The sequence below is a fragment of the Rhodnius prolixus genome, unplaced genomic scaffold (assembly GCF_049639745.1).
Source record: "Rhodnius prolixus isolate KJV_2025 unplaced genomic scaffold, Rpr scaffold_13, whole genome shotgun sequence".
NCBI classification, from domain to species: domain Eukaryota; kingdom Metazoa; phylum Arthropoda; class Insecta; order Hemiptera; family Reduviidae; genus Rhodnius; species Rhodnius prolixus.
Window position 1 is genome coordinate 11,956,908 of NW_027411583.1, and position 21,015 is coordinate 11,977,922.

Below are 21,015 nucleotides of genomic sequence, written 5' to 3' on the forward strand. Positions count from 1 at the left end.
CAATGCGATTCATACCAGTTATAGAGCTAACTTTTCTCTACAATTTGGTAAAGAATTCATTGAAATCTGATTAATACGAAAGGAGATGTAAAGGTTTGAAATTTGAACGTATCTGCAAACCTCTAAAATTTAACCTTCCATATCTCATTAACTATTATCACTGCGATTTATACCAGTTATACAGCTAACTTTTCTCTACAATTTGGTAAAGAATTCATTGAAATCTGATTAATACGAAAGGAGATGTAAAGGTTTGAAATTTGAACGTATCTGCAAACCTCTAAAATTTAACCTTCCATATCTCATTAACTATTATCACTAAGACATTGCGATTTATACCAGTTATACAGCTAACTTTTCTCTACAATTTGGTAAAGAATTCATTGAAATCTGATTAATACGAAAGGAGATGTAAAGGTTTGAAATTTGAACGTATCTGCAAACCTCTAAAATTTAACCTTCCATATCTCATTAACTATTATCACTAAAACACTGCGATTTATACCAGTTATAGAGCTAACTTTTCTCTACAATTTGGTAAAGAATTCATTGAAATCTGATAAATACGAAAGGAGATGTAAAGGTTTGAAATTTGAACGTATTTGCAAACCTCTAAAATTTAACCTCCTATATCTCATAAACTATTATCATTAAGACATTGCGATTTATACCAGTTATAGAGCTAACTTTTCTCTACAATTCGGTAAAGAAATCATTGAAATCTGATTAATACGAAAGGAGATGTAAAGGTTTGAAATTTGAACGTATCTGCAAACCTCTAAAATTTAACCTTCCATATCTCATTAACTATTATCACTGCGATTTATACCAGTTATACAGCTAACTTTTCTCTACAATTTGGTAAAGAATTCATTGAAATCTGATTAATACGAAAGGAGATGTAAAGGTTTGAAATTTGAACGTATCTGCAAACCTCTAAAATTTAACCTTCCATATCTCATTAACTATTATCACTGCGATTTATACCAGTTATACAGCTAACTTTTCTCTACAATTTGGTAAAGAATTCATTGAAATCTGATTAATACGAAAGGAGATGTAAAGGTTTGAAATTTGAACGTATCTGCAAACCTCTAAAATTTAACCTTCCATATCTCATTAACTATTATCAATAACACAATGCGATTCATACCAGTTATAGAGCTAACTTTTCTCTACAATTTGGTAAAGAATTCATTGAAATCTGATTAATACGAAAGGAGATGTAAAGGTTTGAAATTTGAACGTATCTGCAAACCTCTAAAATTTAACCTTCCATATCTCATTAACTATTATCAATAACACAATGCGATTCATACCAGTTATAGAGCTAACTTTTCTCTACAATTTGGTAAAGAATTCATTGAAATCTGATTAATACGAAAGGAGATGTAAAGGTTTGAAATTTGAACGTATCTGCAAACCTCTAAAATTTAACCTTCCATATCTCATTAACTATTATCACTGCGATTTATACCAGTTATACAGCTAACTTTTCTCTACAATTTGGTAAAGAATTCATTGAAATCTGATTAATACGAAAGGAGATGTAAAGGTTTGAAATTTGAACGTATCTGCAAACCTCTAAAATTTAACCTTCCATATCTCATTAACTATTATCACTGCGATTTATACCAGTTATACAGCTAACTTTTCTCTACAATTTGGTAAAGAATTCATTGAAATCTGATTAATACGAAAGGAGATGTAAAGGTTTGAAATTTGAACGTATCTGCAAACCTCTAAAATTTAACCTTCCATATCTCATTAACTATTATCACTGCGATTTATACCAGTTATACAGCTAACTTTTCTCTACAATTTGGTAAAGAATTCATTGAAATCTGATTAATACGAAAGGAGATGTAAAGGTTTGAAATTTGAACGTATCTGCAAACCTCTAAAATTTAACCTTCCATATCTCATTAACTATTATCAATAACACAATGCGATTCATACCAGTTATAGAGCTAACTTTTCTCTACAATTTGGTAAAGAATTCATTGAAATCTGATTAATACGAAAGGAGATGTAAAGGTTTGAAATTTGAACGTATCTGCAAACCTCTAAAATTTAACCTTCCATATCTCATTAACTATTATCACTGCGATTTATACCAGTTATACAGCTAACTTTTCTCTACAATTTGGTAAAGAATTCATTGAAATCTGATAAATACGAAAGGAGATGTAAAGGTTTGAAATTTGAACGTATTAGCAAACCTCTAAAATTTAACCTTCCATATCTCATTAACTATTATCACTAAAACACTGCGATTTATACCAGTTATAGAGCTAACTTTTCTTTACAATTCGGTAAAGAAATCATTGAAATCTGATTAATACGAAAGGAGATGTAAAGGTTTGAAATTTGAACGTATTTACAAACCTCCAAAATTTAAGCTTCTATATCTCAGTAACTATTATCACTAAAACACTGCGATTTATACCAGTTATAGAGCTAACTTTTCTCTACAATTCGGTAAAGAAATCATTGAAATCTAATACATAAGAACGGAGATAAGAAGGTTTGAAATTTGAACGTATTTGAAAACCACCAAACTTTAACCTTCTATATCTCACTAACTATTATGACTGTACCAAGTTATTTCATACCAATCTTAGACTTTCCTTTAAAACAATATAAATAATAATAATAAGAGCTGAAATAATAATTGAGTTCTCAAGAAACATTTGCATTCTGGACAATATATTTTATAAAAGTCCATTAGATTTCAATGTTCTTTGTCAAGAATCATTAGAAATCTCTTGCCTGAAATATTATTTCATATTTCAAAATTTTCTCCAAGAAGGTAGAAGGAGAAGATTTGTGCCAGGAAGCCACGAAAAGTATTTGCAGGTTCAATGATGACTTGAGACACTTTTTATTCGCTCGTTGTTTCAGGGATGTAGGGCGACTCCCTTCGAAGGGATTAGTTTATACCCGGCATTCAGTAAATTTATAAAATCAATAGATTAAGTTACTCAAATGAATGCCAAGAGGTTTTTAGGGTCCGCATGAATATTTTAATTCAAAATTTTAAGCTGAATAAATTATAAACTTATTACATTTTCATTATTTCTATAGATAGGTTTTCTTAGAATTATTTATCAAATTAAATCAGAACCTAGAAATAAGCGAATAGCTATTCTATTTTTATCATCTCTCTTATTAATAAGTAAGTAAGAAAACTTTGATGCTTAATTTTTTATAAAAAGGTACTCGGAAAAGCAGGTAAAATATTTACAAAAGGATTTCCCAAAAAGAAAAGTACTTAAATATAGGAATCCTTTACTTATTCACGACACCTCTTTGAAGATGATTTAACCATCTTAAGAGATTTGAAAAAGAAAGAGTTCTGTACGTAAAGTGAGTGAAGAAAAGATGTATAATCAAGAAATTAAGGCAGAAATATAATTAGTGTTCAGCTGAGTTTAGAAGAGAAATGATTATAAGGTTAGTTGACATCTGAAACTCTATTTACTCGGATTCGAAATCTGTAGCAGAAAGCCAGCTGAAACTCTGGGTGTATAGTGCCTTACCAATCAGCTAAACAGGTTTTTAGAAACCATTTTCGTGGCTGAAAATCTAAGCACTTAGATAAAACAAATTTCAGCATTCACTATCTAGTAAGTAATTAGTAGGTACAAAGTAAGATATCGGCCAAAACTTAATCAACTACATTCACATTGAATTATTCTAAAATTTACTTTTAATCGGGGTTAAAATTAAAAAATTTAATCGTCGAAATTAGTTGATTGAATTAAATTCGCCCACGTGGTTAAATATGAGTGTAAGATGGTCCTATATAATAAGTCTAGTGAGTCACCAAGGTAATATGTCAGTGTAAGGTGGACCTAATAAGTCATGTGAGTTCCTAACATGCTCAAATGTGAGTGTAAGGTGGTTCTATACAGGTCTAGTGAGTCATGAACATGGTTAAATATGAGTTCAATATAGACCTATGTAAGTCTAGTAAATTGTCAATATGATCAAATGTGAGTGTAAGGTGGTTCTATGTAGGTCTAGTGAGTCATCAACATGGTTAAATGTGAGTGTAAGGTGGTTCTATGTAGGTCTAGTGAGTCATCAACATGGTTAAATATGAGTTCAATATAGACCTATGTAAGTCTAGTAAATTGTCAATATGATCAAATGTGAGTGTAAGGTGGTTCTATGTAGGTCTAGTGAGTCATCAACATGGTTAAATGTGAGTGTAAGGTGGTTCTATATAGGCCTAGTGAGTCATCAACATGGTTAAATATGAGTTCAATATAGACCTATGTAAGTCTAGTAAATTGTCAATATGATCAAATGTGAGTGTAAGGTGGTTCTATGTAGGTCTAGTGAGTCATCAACATGGTTAAATGTGAGTGTAAGGTGGTTCTATATAGGCCTAGTGAGTCATCAACATGGTTAAATATGAGTTCAATATAGACCTATGTAAGTCTAGTAAATTGTCAATATGATCAAATGTGAGTGTAAGGTGGTTCTATGTAGGTCTAGTGAGTCATCAACATGGTTAAATGTGAGTGTAAGGTGGTTCTATATAGGTCTAGTGAGTCATCAACATGGTTAAATATTAGTTTAAGATAGACCTATATAAGCCTAGTGAGTCGTCAACATTGTTAAATATGAGTTTAAGATAGACCTATACAAGTCTAGATGTGAATGTAAGTTGTAAGTCTAGTGGGTGACCAACATGTTTAAATATGAGTGTAAGGTAGTCCTATAAAAGTCTAATAAGTCGTGAACATGATTAAATATGAATTATAAATGTAGAAACTACATTTATGTTTACAAAAATTGCCACTAGAGTTCTCCACTAGATGGAGTATAAAGTAAGATTGCCGCCTATTTAATGGCGGCTTACAAGTCTACAGTATGCTCATTTCTCTTTTACTATTTCACGATAAAACAATACAAATTCTTAACTTTTAGGTTTCTGTTAACGATAATTGGGTAAAACATGAAGTATTATTCCAAAAGAAATATTATTTAACGTATTTTTGTAGGGAAATTGTTTTTCTTGCCTAAATCGATAGTTTATCAAATACCTATGGGAGAAATGTTGGAGAAAAATTTTTAAATTAATTATTTCATTGAAATTATTGCGTTTAAAGTAGTGGCCAATCACAAGGCAGTAAGGTTGTAGACTGTGGGCGGGTCGTGCCCCACCTCTAGTGTAGTCACGCCCCTTCCAATGAAAACCAGTTATGGGCTGGGCCAAAGCGTATTAACAATGGCGCTACAATATCTTTCACTTATTTTCCTAAATTATTTTTTTATTCACAATTTCTCAAGAGATTTTTTATTAAGATTGTTTTCGATTAGTTTTTGCCAATATTCGACAGCTTCACTTTACTTTCTCATGAAAAGAATCTCGTATGAACACTCGCATGACTTTTTCTTGCCATATTTTACGAATATAATTGAATTTTATTGTATTTAGAATGGCGTAAAAACAAGAGAAAAAAGATCAAATTAATAATAATGTCAATAGAATGCGACACATTCCTTTGATGATTAAATCAATTTGATTATCGATTGAAATCAAAATTAATTCTGTGATTAAAATTAAAGTACAATTAAATTCTAAGATTTATTAATAATTTTTGTTAGTTTGAGTTTTAGGGCATTCTGTCGGCTAGGAAAGCGCGCCCATCTGTGGTGGTTTAGGTCCTTTATTACCCCTTAGGGCACCCGTCTTGAATAATAATCACCCGAATTACAATTCAAATTTTCTAAAGAACATTATACCGTCATAAAATTAAAAACTTTGCAGACTTTAAGGCCTCTACGACTGGACTATTATTAAAAAAGAAGTAAGGTAGAATAGAATTATTAAAATTTTATACCAGGCAGACTATATTTAGTTAAGAAAGAATTCTTTTTGGTGTAAAAAGAATGGATAAGAAGATTGATTTAAATTTACAATTTAGAAAACTATATCAAGAAAAAGAAAGACAAAACTTTCATTAAAAAAAGTTGCAACAAGAGAATAAAAGATTAAGAAGAAGTATCTTGTGAAATGGAACAAAAAGTTAAGAAGCTGTTTTCTTCTTCTTTTTTACACTAGAAATTTCTAATTACAGATTTGAGTTCAATTAAGAAACTTGACAGTGTGTAAATATGTCCAAAAAAAAGATGTTCACTGATGCTGAGAAGGTGAAACATTTCACATAAATGAAAGTCAGCAATTTGTTCAAGAATTTTGTGATAAATTTTACGAATGGCCCATTTTAGCTCGACTTCACTACAAAATAATTTGACCCTCTACTTATTTCACACTACACAGAAATAAAAATTCATCAAAAGCTGTTTATTTCACAAAAAAAAAACAAAATCTTGTGACAAATACCTGAGTACTTCAAGTGCCTAGTGTACTTCAAAAGAATGCTTGCTTCAAATTCTTTAATCCCAAGTTTATAACTCATTGTTCAGATTCTTTAATACTTATTTCAATTTTGGAAAACAAACTGATAAATTATAATTTACATCGAGCACACATAACCTCTCTTCAAGACTTTTGTCTGCACTGTTACACAACTTATAGTGGAGCAGGTTATTTGACATGTACGTACATCAGTTTTGGCGCAATTACGTATTTGACTTTAGCAATGGTGGAGCCCTCTTTGTATTTTGTTAGCAATCACTTTAATAGGTTCCATTGGCATGATTTTAATGTAAAATATTTTAAATTTAAAAAGCATTTCAAAATTTTCATTTTTGTAAAATTGATTTGAAGAGTGATTTCTTTTGTTTTCTCTAAAATATATTTAAGAATTTCGTCGCAATATCTCAAAGGATTTGGTAAGTAAAATTGGTGATATTTTAATACTTTTAATTGAGGGTTCCACTGTCGCATCCGGCGATAACCTCTCGATATAATCAGCCAACCGGAAATGAATGATTTTTCAGTTTTTGTTTTGTTCTAAAACGATTTTCTTTAAACTTGGCCCCCCCTCACATTGTCATAAAGTGATTTGAGAATAAGGTAACCAGTGCTACCAACTTGCTGGGCAGGTTACTACGTATTGTTCCTTCGACCAGGATTAGGAGTAAGTGATTGTGACATCATCTTTGCACCTTTTTTACAGGACTTCAAAAGAAACAAAAAAACATGTAAACTTTTCAAAGTCCTTCCAGTTTTAGGAGAATTTTTAAGATGAAATCATGTAACTGGCATTTTCTGGAAATAAATGTATTACGCAAGTATAAAACGCCATATTTTTTTTTTTTTTTTGTTACTGCGTCAAACAGATATTAAAATTAGACAAAGTTGGAGCAGGAAGGTGACCAAATTGGAAAGAACCAATGATACCAACTGTTTTTTTTTTTTGTTGACACATCGAAGATTTAATACATCCGTTCTAATATACGTATTAAGAGATGTTTATAGCAATGACTCGTGCGGGTTCGTTCTACTCTAAGCTTTTTTTTTGTAGGTAAATTTCTACTGATATTTTGAAACAAGTTTTCAACTTTGATTTCGCTAATCTTTGCCTAGCTAGAAGTCATAGCTATGAAACAGCTGTTAGCATTGAAGTAGCAGGCTGGCCATTTATCTACTTCGTACGAGATTTTTTTTTGACGTGAATACGGCTTTAAATTTGCTATCATATGGAGGCAATCCAAAAAACCTAATGATAACAAAATCGGGCGATACAGTTTGGCGTTATAGTTTCGAATCTATCGTCTACATCCAAAATTAAATTAGACCACTGGATAGCTAAAGGATCATCAGAATTCATTACGATAAGCGAGGACTGTGACGCATCGCGTGCGGTGGAGAGGAAAGCGCAGCCATTTTGAGATCATCTTGCTGCGTATCGAGATTTGCAATTAGTACAACTTTTGACTCGGAGACGCTACGATGTTCGTTTAAGTTTTAATCGTTAGCTGTCGTCAAAATCTATCGATTGTATATAAAACATTAGTGTAAAATAGTGGCAGTGAATATAATAAGGTGTTAGAATAAAAAAATATTATCAAAAATATATAATATCGGCCTATACGCGTCGAAAAGTCAAAACCAAATACAGAGATAGTATAGGGTTGGAAAGGGCTTCTCAAGAACAATCGAATGGTAATAATAAAACACCATATGACCGAGTCAAGCTGTGCCGGGAACGTAAAAGAATGAATACGGCCGAGCGGATCAACAGTACTACTGCAGCTGGGGCGGTTGAAATTATGCAAGTGGATGATGAAATCGCTTCTACATCGACAACGGACTGTATAGGCATAGATTGTGTCCAATCGTCGATTTGTTTCCTTGATTTCATCCTAAATACTTAAATAAAAATATTTTATATAAAAAATATAACCCGTTACGTAAACGTATTCACGTACAACACACGGCCGTGTCCATGACACAGCTACACGTTATTTTTTTTCTTTGTCCCTGCTTCCTTCCTTCCTTGGAAGGAATTCCTCTTTCTAATAAATAAAATAAATCAATATAAATTGTAGCTAAGATAACCTAATAATACGTTTTATCTATTCTGAATTTATAGAACAGCCTTTGTCCTATATAAATGTTAGTTATTCACATTTACAACAACACGCGCTTTACATTAACCGTTGTTTTTGAGCAGTTGTTTTTTTTGTCTTTGGGCCAAATAGATCGTCAATGTAGAGGAATCGTACCTGTTCACAATTCCAGATTGCAAACTAAGACGAACTAGTTAAAATTGTTGAACTAGGGACTTTTAGTTCGGCGGCACCCCATCTCGAATAAAATAAGAAACGAATGCTCCATACAATTATTTGAAACCAAACACTTTTTAACAATTCTTTGTTCGCCATTTTAAGACGCGTTAACATCTGAGGTTATTGGCGCCCGGAGCTTTTTTTAGTGCACTACTGGCCTCCAGACAGTGTTCTCTCGTTACAGACAACACTGCCCATCACTGGACAGTGAGCTGAAAAAATATACAGGCCAGCAGCCTGGATTCGAACCCGGGATCTCCGCGTGGGAATCCAATACGCTAACTGCATAGCCAATCCCTTCCACTTTTTTGTTCACCAATTAATTACGTCCAATCTGTGACTCCACATCTGCGTCGTACCGAACGTCTTCTCTGGCAATCTCTGGCAATCTTCCCACAGCAGATTAAAAAGTCTCCAACTTCAAGATTTCTCACCTTAAACTAATTTTCAATCCATCAAAAATAATTGAACATAGGAAGGGAGTATCTACTTCCGTTAGACCTTTTTGTATCTTGCCACTGTTTCAAATATCAAACATGATTTCCTGTGGAAGCACCACATCTCTCTCTCTCTCTCTCTTACAAGCGAGTGAGAGAGAGAGGAAAGACATTATGAGAAGTGTGGCTAGCTTGGTGTCAAGGGCGGATTTCCTGAAATAGAAATACTCTCTTTTTATTTGACGAGCTGACAAATATCTTAGGCTAGCTTTTCATCTGTAGCTGATCGATGGACTTGTGTCATTTGCTGTCAGAGTAGATACACAGAGATGTATCATACTCAAGGTCTACCACCATATCGGCATACCCTGCTGATTGTATACCCTCCTGTTGCCTTCAAACTAAACCTACCTCTTCTACAGAATGATGACAGACATGTGTACATTTGCTCACTTATTTCTTATTTTGTATGAAATCCAGATTTTTGCTGAATAGAATTCAGCTAGGAAGGGACATAAATCTATTGGGGAAACACTCTCAACTTCTCTTAAATCCAAAAGTAGGGAAAATCACGTAGATTTCAAAGGGAATCGCTTAGAATTGTACAACTCGTTGAATTAATCGAAATAAGTATCGTTAGCCTCCAGTACATCTTAAGACAAGTCAACAAGAAAAAATAAAAAATCCTTCAAACCCATCTTCACGTTGGGTCATATCGGGGGAATCAAGAATTATTAAAAATGCAGCTATTACCTGGCTTCCGTTTTGTCAGGAAGTAGGTTAGAAAAATACGATAATCCAAACGGATATAGGTCTTGGGAGTATTGCGATTGTGGAAAAACTTCCATATCTGATTGAGGTGATTCGATTCAGAACAAGCGGGTTAGCTCAAAACACTACTACACACCAATACCGGATATTATTGACGTGATTTCTTGAACAATACTTCCGGGTATTATTAACAGGTTTTCAAACTGATGACGACACTTCCAAAAGATTTGCAGGGACGCTTTCCAACCAGTTTCTTCAAGAACAATTTCTTTCTTATGTCTTGTATCTTACTGAAAATTTTGAGCTCAAATTTTTCGTCCTCTCAATGTTCAGACTGATAAGTAATTAGTCTAAAAATTAATGTATTTTTTTTTTTTTTTTTCAAATATATCAACCAACATTAATTCTTTCATTTTGCAACGCACCCCCAAAAACTCATCCGTAACCTAGCAACCACAATAAAAACAAACATTCGTTACCTAGCAACCTAAAAAACAAACAAACTCCTTTAAACAGCTGTGTACTACTTAAATCAAATGAATGTCTTCAACTGGTACAACATGATAACAACTGCCAAACTCAAACGGATTTCTCTCTGTAACATCCTTCCTTCCTCACTCCCCTTCTTCTCCTATTCTATTCTTTCTCTGTATCTTTTCCCACATATGTAAATATTCTACAAATCGCAATACTTTTTCAAAAAAAAAATCAAAATATAAATCTACAGGATCCTTTAAAAGAAAAATCATGGTTTAATTTCCGATAGAATTTCCTTCTTTTTTTAAAAAAAATTATTTTCCGTTTAAATACTAAAGTATATGTATTAGCTTTGCGTAACTGAAAGTTTATAGACCCAGAACTTTCTAAGTTATTGGGGATATCCTCACCAAAGTTTCATCCTAAGTACACCCTTCAAATTCTACAAAACTTCCTTCATGTTTACACAGTTGTATGCATTACTATCTGGAGAACTTGTACTGCAGAGAAAAAAAAAACTTTTCTGCAAAACTAATTGAACTGTAATATTTCAAGGCAAAAAATTGGGTACTGTAATAAATTTATTAAGTATTTTATTTTAATGGCGATATATTTTTTTTCTGATTAATCGTACTGCGCAGGTCCCAATTTGGGAGGAAAAAAAATAAAAATAATATTTGCCAGCTGATTTGCAACAGCTGATTTCTTTAATTCCAATAATTAAGATTCAAATTTACAAAATTCAGAATTTTGCTAAACGTGTACGAAATGGACATAATACGAGTATTATACCCAACTCAGTTGGGCCAACTGGCAAAATTTTGTTTCCCTGATAAATATCCCTATTGCCCACAAAAATTCCTTGAATAATTTTTTCCCCTGAAATAAATTTTAAAATAGATAACTAAAACATATTTGTAAATAAAAATTATTATTTTTCATTTTACTTACAAATTTTTGGAAAAGCATCAATAATCAGCCAAGCTCATACCAGCAAACGTTTCTTTACAAACAGCCATTGTTTTTTGTTGTTTTTTTTCACTGCCACTTCAATCTGCAACAGAATAATTATTAAATGTGTGACGTAATGTGCCAATTATGTGAGATTTTTTAATGGCAACAAAATCATTTATACTGTTTATTTTGATGGCCTGTATTGCAATTATTCGGACTTTTCCGGCTTTCTACGATTTGATATTTGCAAAATTGTTCTTGGGAAATTAGTTTTAGGGCAGTGGCGGGGGTTGGGTGAGACGAGGGAACCCTGGGGTCCTATACTTGAACATGATATTTAAGTGTACTAGTAATATTCAGTTTTTTAAAAACCATAATAAAGAGCTGTTATTAAAGATAATATCCATGACCGCGGATAAGTATAATCACCTTTCGCGAATAGCGTAGGCAGTGACGTTCCAAGAAGTCAGGGTCAGGTGGACCGAGAGAGCTGACAGAGAGAGAGCGAGGAGGATGCTGATCGCGGCAATAGTTCTGACAATCAGATGATCCATCATCATTATTTAACCAATGAATTATTTATCAATTATCTATGTAGACTTTTCTCCCACGCTCTGATGCAGCACCAGATGTCCTCCTGTAGGTTATGAAGAGACACCTGTGAACGCTCGGTGAGGTCAGATCGTTGGGTGGAAGATGGATGTTGGTTATCTTCTAGTACTGCCCACCAGAATGGGAAGTCTCGATGTCATAATTCAAAATATGTTAATTATTTCTCGGTATAGTTTTCTTACATACAAAAATTCTAAGAAGTTAACCTTTAAATACTGGTTTCAATGTTTCGGTGTAACAGCTTAATATTCAGGAGGAATCTTAAGCTGAATGTAACACGCAACACAAAAAAATTGTACACGCTAACTACAGAGCCCAGCTTCTTGGACTTCCGGTTGCTTCTTTTCCAATTCGATTTTTCCAAGAAAGTGTTGCAGGTGTTTGGACTGACAAACTTGAGTCCGATTCGCAAAGAATTTCACTAAACCAGCGTTTCCCAGCCTTTATTGGCTCACCGTAGTACTCACTTGGTAGTACTCGTACATCATGCTAAATTGTACCACTTCGTAAAAATGATTGTATTTCGTGAAATTTGTTATTCCGAGTGTGTTATTTTATTGTTACTATTATCTTTAATTGTATAGAGAGATACAATGTATCTGTTACAAAGGAGTTCAAGTTCATGTTCACTTTAAAAACTTTGTAAAGTGTAAGATCTTAGTTTTAAAACTTTTTTAAATAATTAAAAAATTATTTATATATTTTACATATTTTTCTGTTCAAACTTATTAATTAATTTACAAAGTTCTTCTTTAGGATTACTATATTTGTGCCCAAAAATCTTCTAAATTAATATCTTCTAAGCATTCAACTACCTGTAAGTACCAATTAAATTTAATGTTGCTTGGATAGAGCTTACTCATTACAATCAGTCTCTAAGTAGATTTTTTCATAGTTATCATTTAAGTTTTTTTTGTTGTTTTCTTTTTTGGCATTGGCTTCCGCCAGAGCATCGTCTAGGTGCTTATCACTAGAATATCACTCACTCTCCATTCTTACTTATAAATACATTCGCTTCGCACATTCATCCCTCTACTATAAACAACTATTTACATACAAACTTACAACTAATGGATGGATCAGTACTCTATATTCCTGCCATCCTTATAGCTTAACCGAAATTAAAATCACCGTAATCCTTCTCTAATCATTTTCTTGCATTCATTCTAATCGGCTATAACTTTTAAATACATTCATATTTCATTGCTAGCTCTTCTATAGACTTAAGCACATAGATGTTGCTGGAGAATATTGTCTATCATTTAAGTTCTGTCATATGATAATTCTATTAAATTTTCTTTATCTTTTATTGGATAATGATGTAGCTTTTCCTAAATTTTCTTTATAGAAGGGGGGTTTAGAAATCCAATTATCATTTGTGTTTTCGGGGTTTTTGTCTCTATGAACGACAATTTTTGATCCTGTTAAATGTGCTATTATATTTTCTCGTATATCTTGAGACAGACTAACCTTATTACTGTACATATTAACTACTTTACTGTATAATATTATTAATTAAAATAATTTTTATGGATTATTGGTAAAAACGTTTCTAATGATATTTTTATGCTTTGATTTTTTTTTTAAATTTTTTATGTCCGCCATTATTGATTATTTTTCGCGTACCACCAGTGGTACGCGTATCACAGGTTGGGAAACGCTGCACTAAAAAATTGCCAATTTGAAAATTGTCTTTATTTTGCTTTAAGATACATGTAATAAGGCCGTCAAAGAGTAAGCTAGAAATGTAAACAGTGAGAATCGATAGGTGATAAAGTTCACTGCATCCTATATATTTCAATAGTTTTTTTTTGGCGATCAAACGACCAGTGGAAAGTTACCCAGCTGTGTGCAATTGTTCGAGTTACCGATTGTACTAGATCGTTATGGAGGTTCATTGAAAGTTAGTACTCCTGATGTTTAACTAGAATATCACCCTTTGTGCAAATATTACCGCCCGGAGGGTTGTTCCTTAGAGTCCCGGCTGTGTACATTCTGGCCGTGCTGTTTACCCATTGGTCGTAACGTCCAGGAGAATGTGCAAACACCTGGAAATTGGAACGCCAAACAGGAAGGTACGTATTATCTACTTCCTTTCTATCTCCCGTGAAGTAGAAAAGGTGGGACGTTGTATTTTAGGTTTAATCAATTGTTTTCTCCAACAATCAATATCACAGCTTCTAATTTCATTTTGTATTCTTATTTTTAAGCATATATATCCGTTAACTAGCTTTCGTATTTTATACTTTGAAACTATGACGCCATCTTTCTTTAACATCATAAACCAAATTATTTATACTCCTTGAATTTAGACATCATTTTAATAAGAATTATAATTACGAGAGAGTCATGAGAGTGGTTTTTTTTTCTATTAAAAGTGGAAATTTAGTAAAAATTCCGTATATAAAAAGAAAATTTGTCTATTAAAATGACGTAATAATTGGAGTGGGAGAAAATTGTGTTTCTGGTTGGAGATTAAGGCGCTGCAGGTGACGTAATCAGACCACAGACTCATCTCTCTCTGTCTCTCTCTCTCTACGGGAGATTTAATCAGATAACTTGGAGAAACATGAATTGGACTGAAGTATAGTGTGGGTGTTCAAGAAAGTCTCTCCAACTAGGGGAGACTGTTCGTAGACCGCCAGGAGGGGTAGGCAGTCTCTTGTCTGGTGTCTGCTACCAGCAGCCCCGTCTCGACTTAGATGATAATAATAATACTGGCGTCTTAGCCAGGAGAAGAGTTGTTAATGGGTGCCAAAGGCTTTCTTCCGGTAATAAATTTGTCTCTGTACGAATTGTCCTGAGATAAGATTTTTAGTGCTCGAAAGGAATTGCATTAAAAACTGCATTCACCTAGAAATGATGATCAATATTTGGAAAAGGGAAGGGATTAGCTATGCGGTTAGCGGCGGAGGTCCCGGATTTCGAATCCAGCTGCTCACCCTTAGATTTACTCTTCCTAGGAGCTTCTTACAGCTCACTGTCCCAGTGATGGACAGTGTTGTCTGTAACGAGAGAACACTGTCCGGAGGCTGGCAGTGCACTGAAAAAAAAATTTGGAAGTTAAAATTAATGATATTTTAAATCCTGCTTTCTTTCCTGTTTTGGAAAGAGCTATATCTTTTTTTAGACTAACAGACGATAGAGAGGCACATCAGGAAATCTACTGCATGATAATATACGTGCATACAGAGGAAACGACTCTTAAAGTTACAAAGAAGATAATAAGATCTCCTACAGTGCAGCCATTCGAGAATTCTGTGGAGTCCAAAATACCTAGGTACAATACTGTTGGACCAAAGTACCGAAAAGGAGTCGAAGTCCAGTATAGAGCACATTTCTCGCTCACTGAGGATCTTAACACTAGCACTTCCGATTATAATTGGATAACGGAAATAGCGGGATCATGATTGGGCTTTACTAGGGTAGTTGACTGCAACCTGTAGCTAACAAAATCCCGCAATCGGAAGGAAGTACATCTTTATTGAGTTGATTTTCCACTTTTCTTAAAATTTCCTTCAACTATTTCCTTTCCGAAACGATCCTAGTCCTTCCTCCAGCCGTACAATTAATCCAGATTACTCCAAATTCACCTAAAAGTCCATTCTCTCTCAAAAAAGTGCCATTCTTGCCGCCATGCCAGCATGAATTATGGTCCCCTTAATTGAAGAGTCATTAACTAGAAATGATAAAATCAATAATTCAGTAATACAGTCTCAAATTGGGCATATCAAGCAGCCTAATTACAAACGGTGCATACTCTGGGACTGGGCAGCATAATGTCCACGTTTCCAAGCTGCTAATTACTATGTAATGTTATTTTGACAAATATATTAATGGGGGCTTCTACATAATTAATTAAGTCGATGTTGTTTGAATTAATTCTAAATTATTTGCATTATTGGAAATCGATTTGTAATTAAAACAAAAATGAAATCCTGGGGGGGTGGGATGAACAACGCGCGACTTTCTCTTTCGGCAACTTGCGAGAGTAAATTTTCTCAAATTAATTTATAATTAAAGAGAAAAAATTGTTAAAACAAAGTGATAGGTTCAGTATATTAAATCGAACATAGGCGCCAGGATAGCCGAGCGGTTATAGGCTAGACCCGTAATGCTAAGATGTATTGCGGTACTAGTCTAGCCCTTAGATTTTATTTAATGGTTAATATGAGAAATTTATACTAAAGTAAGTTCGGCGGTTATAGGCTAGACCCGCAAAGCTAAGATGTATTGCGGAACTAGTCTAGCCCTTGGATTTTATTTAATGTTTAATATGAGAAATTTATAGTAAAGTATGTAGAGCGGTTATAGGCTAGACCCGCAAAGCTAAGATGTATTGCGGTACTAGTCTAGCCCTTAGATTTTATTTAATGGTTAATATGAGAAAATTATAGTAAAGTATGTTTGCTAGTCGCCTCGTCTATGACACCTACTTTGGTAGTGGGACGTAAAGCCCCGCCTGAAAAAAAAGTCAATTACTTCACTTTACTTATTTAGCCGAACTTTAAGTGAAACCCTTCATCGTTCTCTAGATAATACAGAAAGCTCGGAAACGCAATTCTGTCCACTTGAACTTCCGATAACCGACTACCCCCAACTTTGTATTTTGTATTCGTAAATTTTATTCGACGGCTATAATAACCGTATAACATACTGAAACGCCTCTTTATAAGCGATTTTGACCTCTAATTGAAACCACATTCAAAACAAACGAAAAAAAGAAAAATTAATTCTAGGGATCTGTGAGGTCACGATTTCCATAACTGTTTCTTGTCACTACAATGACGCTCCAATTGGTGACGTACATTACCTTTTTAGTAAAAATTCTTGTACAATAAATTTAATTATACAAATTGGAGTAATAGTGTTGATCACTGCAGATCTCTTTTTTTTTCTAATCACCCCAGTTTCCCCAGGTGATCATATAGATTTGACCGCATAACCCTGGCCGACCTCGATGACCTAACTGTTACTGGGTTACCTTCTGTCTGTGTACCACACGGCCATGGATTAGTCTGCGTTCACTGCTGGTGGCAAAGGCGATCAATATCCATAAAGAATGCAAATACAAGAGGAAGTGATTATGGAGATGAGCTGATTGATACAGCCCCAGCATCCTACAATATTCTCCTGGAATGTAAATATTTTCTGAAAGTTTTAAGCTCTACCTTGTCCAGAATAACTTCCCTTTTGGAAAGATCTCTTATTAATAAATCGTAGAAGTGAATATACAGATGGTTCTTTCTAAAAATAAAGTAAAGTAAAGTAATCGCCTATTTTTTCAGGCGAGGCTTTACGTCCAACTACCAAATTAGGTGACGTGGACGGAGCCGACTAGCAAACATACTTTACTATAAATTTCTCATATTAACCATTAAATAAAATAAAAGGCCTAGACTAGTACCGCAATACATCTTAGCTTTGCGGGTCTAGCCTATAACTGCCTAACATACTTTACTATAAATTTCTCATATTAACTATTAAATAAAATCCAAGGGCTAGACTAGTACCGCAATGCATCTTAGCTTTGCGGGTCTAGCTACTTTTCTATAAATTTCTCTTATTAACCATTAAATAAAATCCAAAGGCTAGACTAGTACCGCAATACATCTTAGCTTTGCGGGTCTAGCCTATAACCGCCTAACATACTTTACTGTAAATTTCTCATATTAAACATTAAATAAAATCCAAAGGCTAGACTAGTACCGCAATACATCTTAGCTTTGCGGGTCTAGCCTATAACTGCCAAACATACTTTACTATAAATTTCTCATATTAACTATTAAATAAAATCCAAGGGCTAGACTAGTACCGCAATACAACTTAGCTTTGCGGGTCTAGCCTATAACTGCCAAACATACTTTACTATAAATTTCTCATATTAACTATTAAATAAAATCCAAGGGCTAGACTAGTACCGCAATGCATCTTAGCTTTGCGGGTCTAGCTACTTTTCTATAAATTTCTCTTATTAACCATTAAATAAAATCCAAAGGCTAGACTAGTACCGCAATACATCTTAGCTTTGCGGGTCTAGCCTATAACCGCCTAACATACTTTACTGTAAATTTCTCATATTAAACATTAAATAAAATCCAAAGGCTAGACTAGTACCGCAATACATCTTAGCTTTGCGGGTCTAGCCTATAACCGCCTAACATACTTTACTGTAAATTTCTCATATTAAACATTAAATAAAATCCAAAGGCTAGACTAGTACCGCAATGCATCTTAGCTTTGCGGGTCTAGCTACTTTTCTATAAATTTCTCTTATTAACCATTAAATAAAATCCAAAGGCTAGACTAGTACCGCAATACATCTTAGCTTTGCGGGTCTAGCCTATAACCGCCTAACATACTTTACTGTAAATTTCTCATATTAAACATTAAATAAAATCCAAAGGCTAGACTAGTACCGCAATGCATCTTAGCTTTGCGGGTCTAGCTACTTTTCTATAAATTTCTCTTATTAACCATTAAATAAAATCCAAAGGCTAGACTAGTACCGCAATACATCTTAGCTTTGCGGGTCTAGCCTATAACCGCTCTGCTATCGTGGCGCCTCTTTATAAAAATAAAGGGAAAATCGCAACAAGATGAATCATTATCTATCGATTTGATGTTCCCAGAGGACCCGACTGTGAATTCCCGATCATACCGGAAGTACCACTGAGCAGAATGGGGGTTTTCCACTTTTTGGAGAAATTTTCTAGATACAGTTTTAAGGGAAATTCTATTTAGATCATTTCTGTGAATTCTGTGAGTGTTTATGGTTCTCTTAAAAACGTTTTTATAAACTTGTATGTTATCAAAAAGGGAAATATGTGTGGGAAAAATGTATAATTAAGATTCCTAGATATTTATTATAAAGGAAAAGTCACGTGCGCGATCAAAACATCATTCTTTCTTGGAAAATGGTTGGGACTACAAAATGGAGACGCCTTGCAAAGATAAGCAGGAGACAGAAGATAAGAAATTCAATTTATTTTCAAATAGTTTGTTTTTCTCTTTTAGGGAAATGAGTGTCTTTCAGGGAATGAATTGTGTGTTGTGTGAGACCAGAAGTGTCAGAACTGGAACAGGAGGAGCATCGGAGGAGCGGCAGGAAGCTACCCCGTCTGAACCCCACAGGATAGAGAAGATCAAATTAGAGCCGACCCTGTCTACAATACGGGTAAGAGGCTCACCAGTTTAAAGGCAGAGTCGACACCACAGGCTCTAATCTAAGAGAGCTTCGAACTACCAAGCATAGTTCTTCGTCAACTTGTTGTGTTGCCGCCTACTTGAATAAGAATAAGCATAATTTACGTTACCCACCCCCAAAGAGGAAATTTGTCTCCTGAAGGAAAGACAGGACGCTGTAGAGGTGGGAGAGAAAAGGTAAACAAGAAGAATAATCGAACCAAAAGAGAGGAAATTACCTGTCACACCGGATGGAACCAATTTATTGAAATTAAAGCGCCGGCTGTTTGTTTTTCTTCAAAACAGTTGCTTTTGTTTTACTAAAAAAGATCAGGTGTGGACTTTTTAGTAATGAAATATACATTTTTAAAGGCGCCACGCTAGCCGAGAGGTTATAGGCTAGACCCGCAAAGCTAAGATGTATTGCGGTACTAGTCTAACCCCTTGGATTTTATTCAATGGTTAATATGAGAAATTTATAGTAAAGTATGTTAGGCGGTTATAGGCTAGACCCGCAAAGCTAAGCTTTATTGCGGTACTAGTATAGCCCTTGGATTTTATTTAATGGTTAATATGAGAAATTTATAGTAAAGTATGTTAGGCGGTTGTAGGCTAGACCCGCAAAGCTAAGATGTATTGCGGTACTAGTATAGCCTTTGGATTTTATCTAATCGTTAATATGAAACAATTTATAGTAAAGTATATTTGCTAGTAGCCTCCGTCCACGACAACTAATTTGGTAATTAGACGTAAAGCGTGTCTAAAAAAAATAGGCAATTACTTTACTTTACTTTTATACATTTTTAACCACCTGCCTTTTTTTCGTCTTTGAAATGGAGTTGTTCTAGCGTACATAAAAGGGGATATTTCCGGTCAAATTCCAAAATATGCATGATTGCAGTACTTTCTGTTGTAAGGGCTAAGCTCAATTAGTTATAGTAGAAAAGAAGTCGTAATGAACGCTTAGAAAAAAGCTATCTGCATTTCTATTTTTAATTTTAAATAAACCTATTTTTCTTTTTTAATTTTCTTCGTTACAACCCCATGAAAACTCCGGAGGGGGTCTTACAATGCGCACCCTAGCTCTCCCCTTCACATTAATTCACCCCCTTCGCGGTCACCATGGAAACTAGAGTTTCCACCAGCTGATCTAGAAGTGATAAAATGTTTGAAAACGTTAATACAATCCAATTAAAAGACCAGAGATTGGACTTCACTTTGAACTGCCTCTCACAGAACTGCGCTTTTTGTTCAGTCTCATAAGCTGAGGGAAATCCACGGGCGTTTAAGAAGGCCAGAGGTAACTTGAGTAGCAGATGGGCATTTGAGCGGGGTTGGCGGGGAAGTGGGGGGGCAGACCCGCATTATCCACTCTCCTCTCCGCATCGCAGCATCAGTAACAAAACGATTTCCACATTTTCCATTGTTTGATAAGGGCTGTTACTGAATTAACTCTAGAAATTAACTCACACAAAAGGGCAAAAAAAAATATCCTTTTAAAGGGTTATTTTTAATGTTAATTGGTGTAAAAACGCTTACACTCATTCTAATTATCACCATTCAAATTTTGCTCAACTTGGAATTTTTAATGACATTGTAACCCAGCTGAACACTTTACACCACACTTTTTATGTAATTAAATACTGTTTTTATATCCGCTTACTTGTGGAAATAGCGAAATCGAAACAGCGACTGGCAAACATACTTTACTATAAATTCATATTAACCATTAAATAAAATCCAAGGGCTAGACTAGTACCGCAATACATCTTAGCTTTGCGGGTCTAGCCTATAACCGCCTAACATACTTTACTATAAATTTCTCATATTAACCATTAAATAAAATCCAAGGGCTAGACTAGTA

The 21,015-nt window shown here is 34.2% G+C and overlaps 1 protein-coding gene across 3 annotated transcripts in view; it reads right to left on the reverse strand.

Moving 5' to 3' along the window:
* The window catches only part of LOC141448148 (uncharacterized), a 195,160-nt gene that overhangs the window by 107,347 nt on the left and 66,798 nt on the right, over positions 1-21,015 (reverse strand). For 2 of the 3 annotated variants that reach the window (XM_074116270.1, XM_074116271.1), the window contains one exon: positions 11,352-11,454. The gene's annotated coding sequence lies outside the window, so the exon portion shown is untranslated. Of the gene's footprint in view, positions 1-6,361; positions 8,834-11,351; positions 11,455-21,015 lie in introns of those variants that run through there. The other variant, XM_074116272.1, reaches the window with a different exon arrangement.